This window comes from Pan paniscus, chromosome 5 (assembly GCF_029289425.2).
Source record: "Pan paniscus chromosome 5, NHGRI_mPanPan1-v2.0_pri, whole genome shotgun sequence".
Lineage (NCBI taxonomy): Eukaryota > Metazoa > Chordata > Mammalia > Primates > Hominidae > Pan > Pan paniscus.
This window is the reverse complement of record NC_073254.2, coordinates 159423742-159443209: the sequence shown is the minus strand read 5'-3', so window position 1 is coordinate 159443209 and position 19468 is coordinate 159423742. Positions and strand designations below refer to the sequence as shown.

Below are 19468 nucleotides of genomic sequence, written 5' to 3'. Positions count from 1 at the left end.
GCCTCCTAGCGAGTAGACGAAGACTGCCAAAGGTTGATCTCCAAATTGAGTTTCTCCAAGGCCAGCTTGCAGAGGCCTGGCAATCAGAAGAGGATACTAAAGGAGCATCCTAACGACAGACACACTGAAAATAATTATCCTGATCCACAAACACCCTCAAAGCTATGAGAATGGTCTTATAAGCAAGGTCTGCTTTAATAGAAACATAAGTATTATGCATTGCAGTCTATTGTAAATTGGTTGTAATTTTCTCCTGACACTTTCTGAATTAAACTAGTTAGTATACGAAAAATAATAATAATAATAATAAAATAATAATAATAACAAATGCCACAAAGCAAAAGCAAACTCGGTGTCTGAAGGTTAATGATTGCTCATGAAGGCCACAGAAATAAATTATCTGCCTAGGGACACTGTCACATGATCAGCACAAAAGCTGCAACAGCCAAAAATGTTTATGTAGAGAAAAAAACACTGTCAGCGTCACAGAACCCTTCCCCCCACAGCTAAATTCAAGTCCTGAGCCAGCCAGCTGCTCCTGACTGCTTACATTAAACTAATTTGTGCTGCTACATTGCAGCTGCTTAATTTTTAGTCTGAACTTTATCACCAATAAGTGTTACAATAACAAGCGATATGATGGTATCTCTGAAGAAATATCCATCAACCCCCAAACAATGACAACCTCACAAGAGTACACTGCAGAAAAACAAATTTAAAAACAACAAAAAAAAACAAACAAAAAAAAAGAAAGGAAGAAAGAAAATTACCCCCACACTGCCTCTTTAAAGGGGGGGAGGGGCAAACTTTTAGTGGGAAAGGCTTTAAAATGCTGCTTTGTTCCAAAGGCCATTCTGCAATGATGAAGGGGGATGATTGAAAAGGTTAGTAGCAGGGGAAGAGTTAACAAGTAAGACGTGCTTTTGCTAAGAGGGGGTGATTTGCAAGGTGAGAGCTTTGGAAGGGGGAAGGCAATTTCCTTACAACAATGCAATCGGTACTTTCTGTCTTGCTCACAGTCCTCCAAGACGTTATGCAAACCCAAACTGCAGCCTGGGCGGTAATTTCAGAGTTGCCCCAAACATTATTCTTTGGCCAGCCGGGTACTGGAGCTTACAATATTCCGTGTTGTTCCCCATGTTTTCCTGTGTTATTTTCCTAGCTCAGTGTAAATGCAGAAACTCTTCTTTGGGCAGAAACAGACACTGACCTGAACTGGTTTAAATTCCTGCCAAATATGCAGGCACTGTTTTTGCTACATTTTGGAATTTGGCTTAGACCATATGTCAGGCATTTATTTGTACTCAGAACTAGAATGGAGACCTAACAACTTCAAAAAATAAAAGTTTTTTTGTTTTTAAAGCATTAAGAATGTCCTGAAAGTTTTCTATTATCAATTAATCTGAATATGATTAATGTTTTTAGTTAAGATATCTCATTACACACTCTCCTGTTTACTGCAGGGGAAATTCAGCTTCCCCCTGATCAGTAATTACAAAAACAATTCCTTTGAAAGCAAGGGAAGAACACCCGTGTCAGCTATTTACAGCATTTAAAAAATTCTGTGGTTTTCAGAATTAAGGTTCAAAGTGAATGTTATTAATGTTGAGTAATAAAGTAGTTTTTCTTGCACAGATATACTAAATGTAAAAAGAAATGTTTACACTGGAATGATTTTCCCAGGGTGGGAATCGGGGCTGGGGAGTTGGAGGTTTGGGCCCACCCTAGGTTTTTCAACTTGACATCTTTACATCTTACGGTTCCAGCCCAGGTCCTAGCAGATTTGTTTTTTCAGAGAGCTGGTAAATCACGCTACGGGACTGACTCAGAGTGCCACGGGGCATGGCCTTGTTTCGCGGGTTTCTGTTGATGATCCTCCACCGTGGCGGGGCAACTGTGTTTGCAAGAGCCCTCCAGGAGAGGATCCCGGGGGGAAGTAGATGGATGAGGAGTCCCTGGAGCCCATCAGGATTTCTCTTCCCCTCCCCCTCTCTGGTGCCAAATGGGTCACTTGCACAGTGCAAAGCTTTCTCTCCACAGAGCTCAGCGTGATACCTCCGTCTGCTGTTGGCAAAGCTTTAAGACTGCTGGGAACTCAGACGAAAGCATCCACAGGCTTGGAGGTGTGGCAGGGTGTAACTAGAATGAGTGCAACTTTTTAAACGGCTCCTAACCATAGGCAGGCTGGGAAGGCCCCAAGACGGAAGGGCAGCCGAGGGGAGGGTCGCTGAACAGCAGCTTGATCTTAATGATAGAATTGGCAGCGGTGTTTGGTTGCTCTTGAACAGAGTAAAAGACCTTAATAGGCCAGACGTCCTATTAAAACCTCAATTGTGAAATTAGAAATTAACTTGATGGAATGTGACAGTCTATCTTACCTATCTGTTCTTTCAGAGCTGGACTAAATTGGTCTAACTAGGACACTTGAAGGCTTGTGAATCAGTTCACACGATCAGTGTGAAAAGCGGGTATGAAGACCCAGATGCTGGTGTGTACGTGTGCATATAAGCCCCAACAGGTATGAATTCAGAAGCAGTGGATATGCGGGTACTCTTCACTCTCAAGCAAGCCCCACATGACAGAAAGTTCTTGCTACCAGCCAGGAATGATCTCACAGGGTTGAGCAGTTTGAATTGGCTACTTTCCTGAAAATCTCTAGAAACAAATTCTTTTCGACATAGCCTTTTCCAGAACAGCACCAAATTAGAGTAAACTCCACAAATCCTGAATTAGAATCGTAATTCCGAACAGCGGCTATCTTTATTCTTGTGGGTCCCATAAGCAGCAAGGGACTCTGGTCACCGGTTCCTTCATGGCGTCTCTGAACTTCCCTCAATCTAGCTTTGCTTTTTAGCTAGAAATCAAGCCTTTCTGGCTTCCAATTGTCGGAGAAGTGGAAACAGTTAATGGAGTATGCAATGAGGTATGTTGTAATTTCCAATTCACAGCATTAACGCTTGTAGTCATGAACTTGAAATGTAGCATTTTTCACAGAGGCAAAGTGTGGAAAGTAGTATATATGAGTAAGGAGTACAAATGTTGTTTTGCATTTTTGCTTACATCTGAGAGCATAGGCCAAATTATAGAGTGACAAAAGTCAGATATATAATTGTCTTTCATAGCATTTTTCTTCATAGAATTATAAATGACAAATGATTTATCTAAAATTAAAACCACTGTTACTATTAATATTTTTATATAAATATAAAGCATTTTTCCTCCTAAGATCTTACATGACTTTACAGATTATCAAAAGAAATAATGTACATGAAAGTGTTTTGCAAACTATGGATGCTATTACATAAAGATTATTGACATTATTATCACATCTGTCTCCAAATTTTTTTTTTTTTTATGGTGGAGTCTTGCTGTGTCACCCAGGCTGGAGTGCAGTGGCACGATCTTGGCTCACTGCAAGCTCTGCCTCCTGGGTTCACGCCATTCTCCTGCCTCAGCCTCCCGAGTAGCTGGGACTACAGGTGCCCACCACCATGCCCAGCTAATTTTTATATTTTTTAGTAGAGACGGGGTTTCACCATGTTAGCCAGGATGGTCTCAATCTCCTGACCTCATGATCCTCCTGCCTTGGCCTCCCAAAGTGCTGGGATTACAGGAGTGAGCCACCGCGCCCAGCCTCTCTCGAAATTTTAACAAGTAATTTATTCTAAGGGCTGGGTGCAGTGGCTCACACCTGTAATCCCAGCACTTTTGGAGGCTGAGATGGGAGGATTGCTTGAACCCAGGAGTTTGAGACCAGCCTGGACAACATAGGGAGATCCCATCTCTACAAAAAAAAATAAAAATTAAATAGCTAGTCATGGTGGCACATGCCTCCTACTCCTACTCGGGAGGCTGAGGCAGGAGAATTGCTTGAACCTGAAAGGCGGAGGTTGCAGTGAGCCAAGATCGCGGAACCCGGGAGGCAGAGATTGCAGTGAGCCAAGATCACGCCACTGCACTCCAGCCTGGGTAACAGAGTGAGACTCCTTTTCAAACAAACAAATAAACAAACAAAAAATCTGTTCTATCTTTTATTTGCAAGATAGGTAAACAAAGGTATATTGATTGTGCAAAATCTTCCAAGAAACAGAACTAAAAGACAAAAATCTTGTAACAATTCTTCACTCAACTACAATGTATTGTCTGGTTACTGTGTGTATAGTAAGGGGGCAATCCTGATGTCATGCGACTGAAGACACACTCTGAATAACTTCTTCTTTCTCAAAATATATATCTCCACCCATGTAAAGTGCCCTCCCATTCAAACATCAGGAAACTAGACAACAGAATGAGAGGTCAGTGTCTCTGAAATCCCTCAGTTGGCATGCACCCGGCTACGCTAGATCCGGAGCGGTGAATGGTGGGGAAGATTTGGACAGAGCAACTCCTACGCAGAGCAGAGCTATCCATGAGGCTCACCTGACATCGTGCTCAGAGGCCGTGATACTTTTAGGTGCCCATGAAAATGTTTTAATTTCTTTTAAAATCAGAAGAAAAAAAGGAACTTTTAGGTCAAAGAAAGTTTTTTTGTTTGTTTAGACAGAGTGTTGCTCTGTTACCCAGGCTGGAGTACAGTGGCGCGATCTTGGCTCACCGCAAGCTCCGCCTCCCAGGTTTAAGCAATTCTCTGCCTCAGCCTCCCCAGGAGTTGGGATTACAGGCGCCTGCCACCACGCCCGGCTAATTTTTTGTATTTTTAGTAGAGATGGAGTTTCACCATCTCGGCCAGGCTGGTCTTGAACTTCTGACATTGTGATCCTCCTGCCTTGGCCTCCTAAAGTGCTGAGATTACAGGCGTGAGCCACCACGCCTGGCCTAGAAAGCCTTTTTAATATATACCATATTCATCTTTATACCAACATGATCATAAAATACAATTTTTTACTTTTTCACTGGAGGAAAGAGCCCATGAAGGCAAAAAGTGCCTGGGTTAGTTTCCTATTACTGCTGTTACAAGTTCCCACACACTTAGTGACTTCATTATCTTACAGTTCTGGCGGTCAGAAGTCCGAAATGGGTCTTACACGACTAAAATCCAGATGTCGACAGGGAGGAAGAACTGAGGATCCTACATCATGTTAGGGAGCAGCAAGAGCACTGTAGTAAGACATAACCCTCCTTTGCCTCTCTATGTCCTCTGCCCCATGCTGCTTATGTCCTTATTGAAGTTAAGAGTCTGGCTGTCATTGAGAACCTCTGATACTGCACCATTTGATGAAGGGCTATGAAAAATTCCCCCGAGAACAGCAATGCACACTGATCCTACCAGCTCATTCACTAGAACACACTTTCTAAAGCCAATACTAATGGCTGTAGGCAAATAGAGCAGGACGGTCAAGATACCTCTACCCAGTTCATTCTACACATAGACTGTCTGGTTCTCTGAGGTCACAGCAGTATAATCTTAAGGTGACCATTAAGATCTGATTGATACATTTTCAGGATTTAAAGTAAAATTAAAAGAACGTGGAAGGCAGCTGTTTGTGGCACTGTAACAGATAGCCATGTTTACGAAAACAAATTCAAGTTGAGCAATGATCTGGCAGATTTTGTTTGCCAGGGAGGACCATTGAGCCAATGGGACCCACAATTTTCCCACTTCAAGAGATTTTTTTTTTCTCAATGACATTATATAACTGATTCAGATCTCATTTTTCCTTTACATACCCAGACACAACCCTAGAGATGCCGAGCCCGCAGATATTTCACTTTTTATCAGATATTTGGCACAAAGAAACACTTCTGCAGTCTATAGTTTAAACTAAACAACTGTCTGGGAAACCTTTGTGATTGTAGGTGCTAATTTCAACTGTCCTGTAACTCATTCCTCGGTATTACCATCTATAAAATGGATGTAGCAATAATAAATTAAGTCATGAAATTGTTTATGGGGAATAACCACTGATGGGATTATGTGGCACTTTACACACATAAAATCCTAAGTAGTCCAAGCAATCAAAAGTAACATTTTCCAGTGACATCTCCATAAAAGCCACTTTCTTCTGAACAAATACAAACTTTCCAGAGATGTCTAAGCCACAGAACTGCACAGGCAGATGTGAAATGTAAGCCCTATAGAGAAACAGAGAAACGAAACAAAATCTGCATTTGAACATTGGAGTTTTATCACAATTGCAATACATCTAACAGTCTTCTTTGTTTTAGTTACTATACTTTTTCTTACCATCATGAAGAAAAGATATCACAGAAAATGATGTTAAAGACAGGCCTAACATACATTTTCTGAGCTTTCTGGTGAAAGATTATGTTTTCAAAAAACTTCTCCAAGGGAAACTCTTTGAAGTGTTTTTACTGCCATTTGATCAGTTAAAATTTTGTTATTTGCATTATTTTGAAATATCTTCGTACTCTAAAGGCTGGTAAAAGAATGCATAATTGTGGAAAACAATTTAATAAATAAGAGAAAACTAACAACAATATAAAATACTTATGGAATTTCTGACTCCAAAGAATTGAAATGAGGAGAGGGTGACTAAAATGAAGAGAAAAGTTGACAAGTGAAATTTCAAGCAGTTTTATTTTTAATGGGAAAAAAATTCTCCACCATTAATGTGTAATCTGCACAAAGACAAGGTTAAAAAAAAGAAAGAGCAAAGTCAGGAAGGTCAGGGTGTTACATCGGATTTGTGCAGATAAATTATATAATAACACTTTGGATAGACGACTTAAGTGAAACTGGAATAATGACATCCTGAATACTGTTTGGCCACAAACAGTAGAAATTTCTCCCTTTGTAATGCCTTCCACCTCATCCCTGCAAAACAGGATAGGGAACGGAGCAAACTCTGAACAGCAGAGAACTACATCCAACCAACAACAGCAAAGAAGAGAAAAGAAACCGTGAAGTGGGGTTATATTATTCCAAAATATTCTTTGACATTCCCTAGATTTTTTTTTTTTTCCATTTTGCTACTGTACTTGCCCAACCATGCTGGGGTGTTATGCTATTTTAGACATGAGTTAACAGGTCTCTTTACATACACACATTTCCACATTCCAGTGAGACCTATTATATCCTTTTCCTCCCTACCCCACCCTTGCAGCGTGCACACACACACCACCACTCTCTCTCCTTCTCCACCCACACAGTACCATCCCCCTCTAGTATTTTTTCCTTGTTGTTCAACACTTCCCCATTACTGAATGTTTCCAAGGCCATGCAAATCCACATGCCTGAGAAAGGTTTTCTACCATATGACATGGTTGATTCTGTGAAATAAAATAGCTGTACACAGAGAGCAGGTAAAACAGAACAAATGGCAAGAAAAAGGAAGAGCTTTAACTTGGCTGGTAATTGAGAGGGTGGGAATAAACCTCAGGGGATCTTGTAGCCCTTGCTACTCAATATGCAATCCATGGACCCATAGCATCAGCTGGGAGCTTGTCAAAAATGCAGACTCTCAGCTGGGCATGGTGGCTATAACTATAATCCCAGCACTTTGGGAGGTTAAGGCAGGAGGATTTCTTTTTTTTTTTTTTTTTTTTTTTTTTTTGAGACGGAGTCTCGCTCTTGTCGCCCAGGCTAGAGTGCAGTGGCGGCGGGATATCAGCTCACTGCAACTTCCGCCTCCCAGGTTCAAGTGATTCTCCTGGCTCAGCCTCCTGAGTAGCTGGGATTACAGGCACCCGCCACCATGCCCGGCTAATTTTTGTACTTTTAGTATAGACGGGGTTTTGCCATGTTGGCCAGGCTGGTCTTGAGCTCCTGACCTCAGGTGATCTGCCGACCTCGGCCTCCCAAAGTGCTGGGATTACAGGCGTGACCCACCGCGTCCAGCAGATTTCTTTATTGTTATTTCAATAGTTTCGGGGAAATAGGTGGTGTTTGGTTACGTGGATAAGTTCTTTGGTGGTGATTTTTGAGATTTTGGTACACCCATCACCCGAATAGTGTACACGGCACCCCAGGAGGATCTCTTGAGCCCAGGAGTTTGAGACCGGCCTGGGCAACATAGAGAAACCCCATCTCTATGAAGAATTTAAAAATTAGCCAGACATGGTGGCACACACCTGTAGTCCCAGCTCCTCAGGAGGCTGAGGTGAGAGGATCACTTGAGCCTAGGAGTGCAACACCAGCCTGGGCAACATAGTGAGACCCCCCCCCATCTCCAGAAAAGAAAAATGCCTACTCTGCATCAGACCTACTGAGTGCACATTAAAGACAGAGAAACATTTCACTGTGTCAATCTCCACTGAAGACACGCTTGTCAATGATTTAAATATTTATATCCAATGGGGAGAAAACTCATAACTTCCCTGGGTACATATTCCAAGAACTATTAGCCTAAGTAATCAAGATGCAGCTGCACTCTCACCCTTCACCCATCGGCCTTCTCATAATTTATTGGGATTTTTTTTGCTCTATGTGCAGATTCCTATTCTCCCAACAACTTCATGGCAATGTAAGGTAATTATAGTCTGGCTGGATGAGATGGCTCACGCCTGTAATCTCAGCACTTTGGGAGGCCAAGGCGGGCAGATCACTTGAGGTCAGGAGTTCAAGACCAATCTGGCCAACATGGTGAAACCCAGTGTCTACTAAAAATTCAAAAAGAAAAAAAGAAAAAAATAGCTGGCCATCGTGCCACATACCTGTAATCCCACTTACTCAGGAGGCTGAGCCAGGGGAATGGCTTTAACCAGGGAGATGGAGGTTGCAGTCAGCCGAGATTGCTCCACTGCACTCCAGCCTGGGCAACAGAGACCCTTTCTCAAAAAAACAAAACAACAAAAAAGGATGACTACAGTCTAAAATGGTGGGCTTTGGAACAAAGACCTAAGGCCCCAATACTCTCTACCCACTCAGATATTTAATACTGTGATGGGTGCTTCATCCTCCATCACACCCAGTGAAACTTCACAGAGAGAGAGAAGAGTGAGAATAGTATTACTCTCCCAGAGGCATTTTTATTTGAGTAAAAGAAATGACTGAATCTACAGTATTTGGCAGAGGAAAAGAAATTTTATTTTTTCCTTTTTATGCCAAGAAGTTGGGCTGGAGGACGTTCCCTTTATCAGGTCTTACAAGCATCAGCCTTGTTTACAAGGCCAGCCCTGCCTTCACTGCAGAGGCAGAAGGTTATTTTTTAAGCATCACTTGGAAGTTTATTGGAAAGTGCTTCCTAGGTCTTCGAAATAATGGAAAACAAGACATGAAGGGTCAGAGCAGAATTATGCAAAGTCACCTTTAAAAAGGAAGAATTGCTCCATGAAAAAAATAAGTCTACCCTAAAGGGGGCTCATTGCCATGGAAGGATGGTAAAGGAAGACTCCCAGAGGCAAACAGTGGCAGGGCCCATCCAGGTGCTCTGGGAATGTCCGCTCCCTCATCAGACTTCGAGGTTGATTGAGCATTTTTGGACCCACTGAAAATTCATTCTTTTAGTAGAGATGAATGCAAAACATGCTGCTAGACCTTAACAATTTCTGGTCCTATTGGCAAGATTATTCCCAATGCTGTTTAGATGTTTCAAGCCAACTTAACCTGATGCCACTATATATCCAATGTATCTAAATCCTACTTTTCAGATTCTGCCCTACAAAACAAATTTGAAGTATGGGTTGACTTGCCTTAAAGTTTGAGTACTCAAGGAAAGGGCTAATCATGGAGGTTCTAATATTCTGGTTCTTAAGGCCGTAACTTGTCACAGTCAATAAATGGGTTGACTTTCTAAATTATACATCAATCTTAAAAGCTGGGTTAACGTGACTCTCCCCACTGAGAAAGGAACACTTGCTCAAAATGTTGACACCTCAGCTTTCTGGGCCTACAAGCCTTAGGGCTAAAGACAAACTATGATAAGTTAATCAAAGCCCAAATGGCTGCTCTATGAAGCTTCTCCAGAGATAAACCTGGGCCCCTTAGTTTGTGGTTACCATACTATTATGAAAATGGGATTACAAATAAATCTCTAAGGTCTGTGGTTCGTGAAACTTTTAGGACTCTGTTTTGTGTGTGTGTGTGTGTGTGTGTGTGTTTCTGAGATGGAGTTTTGCTCTTGTCACCCAGGCTGGAGAGCAATGGCTCAATCTTGGCTCACTGCAACCTCCACCTCCCAGGTTCAAGTGATTCTCCTGCCTCAGCCTCCCCAGCAGCTGGGATTACAGGCATGTGCCACCACGCCTGGCTAATTTTGTATTTTTAGTAGACACGGGGTTTCATCATGTTGGTCAGGCTGGTCTCAAACTCCCGACCTCAGGTGATCTGCCCGCCTTGGCCTCCCAAACTACTGGGATTACAGGCATGAGCCACCGCACCCAGCCACTTTCAGGACTCTTTAGAAATATTTAGAAATGTATCCTGTTTGCAAAGGCACAATAAAGTTGCATCTTATAGACTATAGGCAATAAAGCTAACAATAAACCTTATTTAACACAAACCACATCCATATCCTCTGTTCATTTGATTTTGGAAAAAGTCTAGCATATCCAGTAGTTTCAGGGAATTCATTTTAACTTTAAGAATTCTGATATATTTAATTTATAAATTTTGGACTGATATAATAGAGTTTTGGAAAACTATAAGAAATGCTTTGTTAATGTGTGTATTCCTATGTAAAACATATGGCTTCTCCTGTGTATATTTTTAAAAATTAAATGCACATTTAAAAAGTGAAAAAAAAAAAAGAAAAAGAAATATTTACTTACTACTCCATAAAATGCTGGGAATACCATGGGAATGTCAAAGCACAATCATAAAGTCATCAAGGGGAAATTTTCACCTATCTATTTTTCAACAAATATTTTCTGTGTTTCTCCCATGTGCCTGGCACTGTGAGTAATTCTGAGAACACTTTGAATGGGGAAATAGACAAGTAAGAATCCAGAATGCAATGCGCTAGTGCAATAACAGAATAACAGGGCAGTTTTCTAAATTGTATCTGAGTTGAGATTTAAAGGGGAGAAGGATTTGGCCAAGTTGGTGATCTAGGGAGAGAAACTGACTGATCTGCAAAATAAAATGGCTGAAACCATAAAGCAGTTAAAACAGAATGAACAGCAAGGAGAAGAAACAACCATGACTCCTCTAGTAATTAAGAGATAGGATGAGCATAGATCCTGTAGCCCTTGCTGCTAAAATGTGGTCTGTGGACCAGCAGCATCAGCTGACATCTTATTAGAAATACAGATAGTCTTTTTTTTTTTTTTTTTTGAGATGGAGTCTCACTCTTTTGCCAGGCTGGAGTGCAGTGGCTCAATCTCGGCTCACTGCAACCTCCGCCTCCTGGGTTCAAGCTATTCTCCTGTCACAGCCTCCCGAGTAGCTGGGACTGCAGGCATACGTCATCACCCAGATGGTCGGCAGGGCGTGGTGGCGCATGCCTGTAATCCCAGCACTTTGGGAGGCTGAGGTGGGCGGATCACCTGAGGTCAGGAGTTCAAGACCAGTCTGTCCAACATGGTGAAGCCCCCGTCTCTACTGAAAATACAAAAATTAGCCAGGCGTGGTGGCGGGCGCCTGTAATCCCAGCTACTCGGGAGGCTGAGGCAGGAGAATCGCTTGAGCTCGGGAGGTTGCAGTGAGCTGAGATGGCACCATTCCACTCCAGCCTGGGCGACACAGTGAGACTCCGTCTTAAAAAAAAAAAAAAAAGAAAAGAAAAGAAAAGGAAATACAGATGGTCCCCAATTTATGATGGTTCTCCTTAGGATTTTTCAACTTTACGATAGTACAAAAGCAATATGCATTCCGTTCACTCATTTACTCATGATGAAGTTAGGTCTGGAAAAATCTCTTATAAATTGAAAATATTGTAAATTGATGAGTTTATCTGGATGTAACCCCATTGTCAGTTGAGGAGTGTCTGAATAGAATTTACAGCCCCATCTGAATCAGAATCCGTATCGTGGCATGTTTAGAGAACTACATGTCTTTCCATATTGTTAGACGGTAAAGTCATTAAAAAATAGCCAGAGACGAACCAAAAAAGTAAGGGAGGGCTAGATTCTAAAGAGTCATATTTGCCATATAAAGGGGTAAGTTTGGCTGGGCGCAGTGGCTCACGCCTGTAATCCCAGCACTTTGGGAGGCCGAGGCGGGCAGATCACTTGAGGTCAGGAGTTCGAGACCAAGACCAGCCTGGCCAATGTGGTGAAACCCCGTCTCTACTAAAAATGCAAAAATTAGCCAGGCTTGGGGGCACGCACCTGTAATCCCAGCTACTCGGGAGGCTGAGGTGGGAGAATCGCTTGAACCCAGGAGGCAGAGGCTGCAGTGAGACGAGATCCCACCATTGCACTCCAGCCTGGGCTACAGAGAGAGACTCCGTCTCAAAAAATAAATAAATAAAAATAAATAAATAAATAAAGGGGTAAGTTTAAGAATTGCAGAGTGGAGAGATAACAGATTTTTACATTCAACATGTCTCTAACAGCAGGGTGATCACTTCTCAGGCTTTTGGCTAAGATTAAGCCTAACAGCAGGGTGAAGAATGGATTCAATCTAAGACAAGTTTACTAGTTCTAACCAAAACAAACAAACAAAAAGTGGAATTAAGGCAGATCTAGTAAGAGTTTTTTGAGAGGCAGACGGGACAAGAACTAATGACTGATTCATCTAAAGAGTAAGGGAGAGGAAGGAGAAGACTAAGATTCTTGTTTCTAACTTGGATACCTACCTGGATGATGATGCTAGTCATACAGATGAAAAAAATGGGAGGGAAAATATGCTTTGGGGTCAGAATGGTCTCTTCCAGACATGTTGAATATGAGGAAGTTTGTACACAACTATGTAGAAAGAGCTATTTGTATATTTGGACCAAAGGAGTTATATATTTGAAGCAAAACTAAGGAAAGTTACAGAAACGCAGACCTAGAAATCACCGACACAGAGAATAATTGATGCCACAGACAAAGATATTATTTAATATTTGCCAAGAAGGTTGTGAAAAGTGAGAAGAGAATCTTCCGCCTGCTTATTTCTGCACAAAGTTCTCTCCTCTTTCCCTTACTGTCCCCCAACAAAAATTCTAGTGTACTGTTGTCATTGCTGGTGAAGATCAAGTTCTAGTTTCTGAAATTTTTTGTGACATTTCTAATTATCTCTGAAACATATCTGTCCAAAATTCTGCTTCATTATGGTTATACCTTGGATCAGATGATTGTATGTGAATCTGATTTTAAAATGCATACCTATAATTTCTGAAAACTAATGTATTTTCCACTCTCAGAAAGATGTGCATTTTGCAAGGTCATTTACCTAATTCTTATGTTTAGAGCAATAGCCAAAGATACATAATTCCCTGGTAATTTCTAACACCCATGGGCCACCAATATCAGGCATTTTGGAAAACAGACGAACTTTGCGCTGATCTTCCTACCACACCGCTACATAAATGCTACTAGTTCTCTTCCCCCTTTCTCTCCCAACAAAAGGCCCATTAAAACCAGGAATGAAGTGATATGTCTTGGATTGTATTTAAAATAATCCAGTGGTGTTCAGATGGAGAGAGAAAGGGGTTGGATGGGAATATATATGAAAACAAGACTGGTCATGAGTTGATTATGGTTGAAGTTAGATGAATAATATTGGAGTTATTTTTGTGTATGTTTGAAATTTCCATAATAAAAAATGTTCTTAAAAAATATAAGAAATTATGATCGGCGATTGACTCTAATTTCTTGCTGAGGATCAGATTTCTAAGGACAGGGCAGTACACAAAGTAAATAATAGTTTATCTTTGGATTGGCCAATACTCTCAAACTATCACTCTTTGCTTAAGGCGTTTTTGTCATTCCAATTAAACTAACATCATTCAACATGTTCATTAACATTATACTTACTACATCTTCCAAATCATAATTAATAGAAATAAGACCAAGTGTTTTATGGTGGTATAAATCATTGGGAAAACCTTCTCAATTATATAGTTGATGAAAAGCAATAAATGATAATAATTCTGCAAATTCACCTCGAGATGATCCTCAACAGATCCACAAGGTTCATTTATTTAATTTAAATTCCTACATAGTACATTGAAATATCTCCAATATTTCAAAAGCCAAAGTTAAAAAAATAAAAGTATAATGACAGTTATGTCTAATATAGCTTTTAATCTATTGTTGGGGGGTTGGGGGAAAAAAAGATATTTTTACAAGAAATATTTACAAATAGAGCCGCAAAGTCTCTCACTCAGTTCACCAATTAGAAACAAATCAGAAAATACATTTTTTAAAACATTGATTTTTTGAGCACATGTATGAAAATTTCTAATATCAAGTGAGTAAAGAAATATGTGTTTATTTTTGATGCCATAATATGTTGCTAAAATAATACAGAGATAAAGAATTAACTGGACCAGAGATGTTATACATTGTTGTGAAAAGGATTCTTGAGTCCAAAAAGGTAGAGAAATAATTAATGCTGTGTTTCAATCCATGTTAATATTCTTACCCTCAATAAATGTATACAATTATTATTATTATTATTATTATTATTATTATTATATATTTTTGACATGGAGTCTCACTCTGTCACCCAGGCTGGAGTGCAGCGGCATGATCTTGGCTCACTGCAATCTCTGCCTCCCGGGTTCAAACAACTCTCCCTGCCTCAGCCTCCCGAGTAGCTGGGATTACAGGCATCCGCCACCATACCCAGCTAATATTTGTATTTAGTAGACATTGGGGTTTCACCCTGTTGGCCAGGCTGGTCTCAAACTCCTGACCTCAACTGATCTGCCCGCCTCGGCCTCCCAAAGTGCTGGGATCACAGGTGTGAGCCCCTGCGCCCGGCCTCAACAAACATTTATAAACATCTACCACAGGCCAGGTACTTTCTAGGCACTGGAAATAGAGTGCTGAGTGAAAGAGACCAAGCAGCTAGAACAACCTTATATTCTAGCAGCAGACACAAGCACAAATAAAGGCATAGATACGTACTGTGCAAGTAGCGATAGGTGCAAAGAAGAGAAATTAAAAGGAGTAACAGAGATGAAGAGATTGAGAGGAGGCGCAGGCCACCTATTTTAGTGGCTTCTCAAGAGCACATTGTTCCACAGTTTTTAGAAGGTTTTCCTCTGGATATAAATGTTTAAATGGTTGGCATCCACCTGTTTTAGTTTCTCAGAGTAGCAAATGATCTAATTAATCTCCTAAGGTTCCTTTCTGCCCTATTACTTTATTATCAACAACTTCATAATTAACCACATTATGAACAACTCTGTTTTTAGAAATTTGTTCAAAATTTAATATTTATGAAATTCTAACAGTTTCATGGTCCATATTCCCTAATTCTCTTTTCATTCTAACAGATTCTTTCTCTGTTCCCTGTCCCACTGGCCACACAAATTACTGACATGGATCATAAGTCAGGTATTCAATGTGGAAATACATTAATAATTGTTTATACTGAAAAAGCTACACAAATTCTTCAGTAATTTTACTACTCACGTCCCAGATTCTCCCTGCAGAAGCTCCTGACATATCACAACCTGGCCACAAATTAGTGGACCAGGGTCAACTTCTGAGTCGAGGTCCAGACTGGTCATCAACTCATGGGAACACCAGCACCAAACCTCTGCCCTAAACCAGGTGCCTTAAACCAGGTCTCATGGGATACTATCTTATGGGAAATTTAAAACTGAGGCTCGGAAGTATGTCAGCAAATACAAAGCACTGTGGAAATAAGTGTGCAGTCAGTGCCATGAAGCAATAGAAGCAGAGTGTAATAACAAGGCACGTTCTATGGAGAATGAAAGTGAAGAGAGAATTGCACTATGGAGAAAAAGCAGGTAGACTGGGCACGGTGACTCACACCTGTAATTCTAACACTTTTGGAGGCCGGGAGGGTGGATCACTTGAGGCCAGGAGTTCGAGACCAGCCTGGACAACACAGTGAAACCTGTCTCTACCAAAAAATACAAAAATTAGCCAAGCGTGGTGGTGTGCGCCTGTAGTCCCAGCTACTCGGGAGGCTGAGGCATGAGAATCTCTTGAACCTGAGAAGCAGAGGTTGCAGTGAGGCAGGATCATGCCACTGCGCTCAGCCTGGGCGACGGAGTGAGACCCTGTCTCAAAAGAAAAAAAAAAAAAAAAGAAGAAGGTAGAGGAGTTTTGTCCCAAGAATAGCCTCCTCAGAGAGATGCTGTTGGTCACCATCTATCCTCTCAGCCTCCTTGAAGCGTCACTGTATGGCACATGCCAGGAACTTTCCCGAGATAAGTCCTCCTTACTTCCCCAGGGTTTATTCTTACTTAAAAGCCTGTCAACTGAGGTTAACTGACAGTTACCAAACAGGATTAAAACTACATTTAATGAAGTTTACCATCATCATTTATGCAACAAAATGACCCTCTTAGTCTGGCTGATGAGGCCACTTATCAATAACATATTCCAAAGGCTCATTGTATGCAGAGCATTCCAGAAAACATAAATGGCACAGGAACATTATGATCCCATGAAAGGGAAATTAATAAATAGTAGCACTCTGCATAAAGTTTTACAGGAAGTTTAACGTGAAGAATTGCATCACTGCAATACAGTCATGATTAGGAGCACACACTCTGGACCTCTAGACTGCCAGGGTTTGGTTCCCAGCCCCCCAGCTAAAAGCTGTTCAATTTTGAGCAGATAACTCCAATCTTTCTACACCTCAGCATATTCATTTGTAAAATTGAGAATATTAATAGTTCTGCTGCAGAAAGTATTGCAATAATTGAGTTAATATGTGTAAAATGCTTATTGTTGCACTAATAGTTTATGATAGTGAAAAGGATGGAATCTACAAGTTCAAATATTGTGAATGATAAAAAGAAAAAGATTGGGCCGGGCGCAGTGGCTCATGCCTGTAATCCCAGCACTTTGGGAGGCTGAGGCAGGCGGATCATGAGGTCAGGGGATCGAGACCATCCTGGCCAACATGGTGAAACCCCATCTCTACCGAAAAAAAAAAAGTACAATTAGCTGGGTGTGGTGGCACGTGCCTGTAATCCCAGCTACTCGGGAGGCTGAGACAGGAGAATTGCGTGAACCCGGGAGTCGGAGGTTGCAGTGAGCCGAGATCTCGCCACTGCACTCCAGCCTGGCGACAGAGCGAGACTCTGTCTTGAAAAAGCAAAAGAAAAAGAAAAAGATTGTTTCTATGATATATTTATCCTTTACATTGGTGCTAGTGTTTTACCATGCATAAAGCCTCCCCAACAAGACTATAAACTCTGGAAAATTCAGAACCATGTTTAGTTTGCACGTTGTTGTCTCTTGGGAACTCTCACAGTTTCTAGCACATAGTAGGTGCCCAGTAGTATTTGTTAAATTAACAACTGGCTAATCTCAGCCCTCTTGTATATCCTTGTCAATATACTCAATTATATACTCAATAGTACAATCCTGCCTCACATTTATTTTTACTTTTTATCTTTCACATATAGGTTTTATCTATTTACCTTGCCACTTCATTTATCTCTGGATGCATAACTCTCCTTGACAGTAGTGCAACGGGATTCACACTTACTGTGACCATATTCCTGCTTGCTAAAACACTTGTCCCACTTAGAAGTCTTTTCTATCTATTCTTTAAGTGTAAACACTTTATCACATGTATGCTTCGTTCTAGATTCTGCCAGAAACGGAATAGAAAAACTGTGGCTCACCCGGGACCCAGTCTTTCCCCAGGTTCCCCACAGATGCGCTCTGAATCTGTTATAATTGACTCACCACGACCTGCATGCACACATGGAATTCCTCATGGCATCCTTAGATCTTTTTTGCCACATCCTTTTGCTCTGACTCGAAGAGGAAGCCAACCATCTCTTCACTGGCCTGTGCCACAGATGCCTTCCATGTCAATACCATCTGTGATCCCGACGGAAATGATAGTTAAAATTTGTTGCATCTGTTATTGAGCCTATCTTTGTAGTAGGAGTAATGAAATTTGGCTTCCAAACTAATTCATCTTTATGCAGATAGCCCAAACTAACCTGCAATTAAAACACTGAAAGTAGTCACAACTGGGAGATACAAAATAGATGTGGGGAAAAGTTCTTTTTCAATAAAGAAGCATGATTAGTTTGAGAAACATCAACTCCGAGGACTATAATCTAAGCTGGTAGAAATTAAAATTATGGGAAAATAGAATTTTGCCGATAGACTTGAAACTGTGAAAATAAGTAGAGTGTTTGATAACCTGAAATAAACTCTTTCTAAAGCACTATTTTTATAGTGGAACCAGGGGTAGCTACTATTTTGTTATTATTTTAATTGTTTCTGAACATATGGGATAAAGAAAAGGAACATGAATGTGATTGCAGCTACAGTATATCTAGAAGAGTCAATTAAATTTATGTTCTAAAGGAGCATAAGAATGATGATTCTGTCACTCAGAATTGAAGATGTTTAATGTATATTGTAAACTGGTAATGTTTAAGATTTTCAGATAGTGTGTATATTGATTAAACAAGATATTGAGAGATTTCAAATGGCCAAAAAGTAGAATTGTCTTTATGTATATCAAAATATATTTTTGAAACTTCTGAATTTCTCAGTCATATAAACAATAAACATCTACCCCTAGAAGAAAATTTAATCCTGTTTTACTTAGTTGGACATACTCTTTCATACACAAGAACACTTTGCTGGTTTTCCAGTGATCACACAAGTGACTGGTGATAGTTGGACCACAGCCCCATTGCTCCACACTTCCTCCAGGCCCCTGTGAGTCCACCCTGTACTCAACAGAGTACAGACAGTTTAACTAGTTAGCCAGAAAATCCTGGGAAATCTGTCTCAGTGTAGACTCTTCAAATCTGGTATGCATCATTGTAATTTACTAACAGTGAATATTGATTCTGCCACAAAGATAAAATAATCTTTGCTTTCAATAAAAATAAAGAATTGGCCAGGCGCGGTGGCTCATGCCTGTAATCCCAGCACTTTGGGAGGCTGAGGCGGGTGGATCATGAGGTCAGGAGATCGAGACCATCCTGGTCAACACGGTGAAACCCCATCTCTACTAAAAATACAAAAAAGTAGCCGGGTGTGGTGGCGGGAGCCTTTAGTCCCAGCTACTCAGGAGGCCGAGGCAGGAGAATGGTGTGAACCCGGGAGGCAGAGCTTGCAGTGAGCTGAGATCGCACCACTGCACTCCAGCCTGGGTGACAGAGTGAGATTCCATCTCAAAAAAAATGTAAATAATTAATTAATTAATTAATTTTGCCAAACAAAGATTCAAGAGATAATTCTTTAGTAAAGAGATAACTTTATGGCTTTAGTTTCATGGATTAATTTATCTTAAACTATGAAGATTACAGAATAAGACATTCTTAGGGCCATTTCACATAGATGAATCAAAAATTCAATCTTGAGAAGTACAAACAAAAGCAAAAATTAAATGCTATTCCAGAGAAACATCTTTCGAGTCTTACCCTACCATATTGGTTGCTCAGTGTTGCATAGGTATAAAGCAGGATTAAAATTGTATTTAAAGAAGTTTTACCAGCATGATTTATACAGT

General features: G+C 40.7%; 1 long non-coding RNA gene across 1 annotated transcript; it reads left to right on the top strand.

Moving 5' to 3' along the window:
* Positions 1-209: 209 nt before the first annotated feature.
* On the top strand, positions 210-18756 carry LOC100971977 (uncharacterized). The gene is made up of 3 exons (XR_608721.4): positions 210-884; positions 2395-2518; positions 17573-18756. It is a non-coding gene; the product is annotated as an uncharacterized LOC100971977 (long non-coding RNA).
* The last annotated feature ends 712 nt before the right edge of the window (positions 18757-19468 follow it).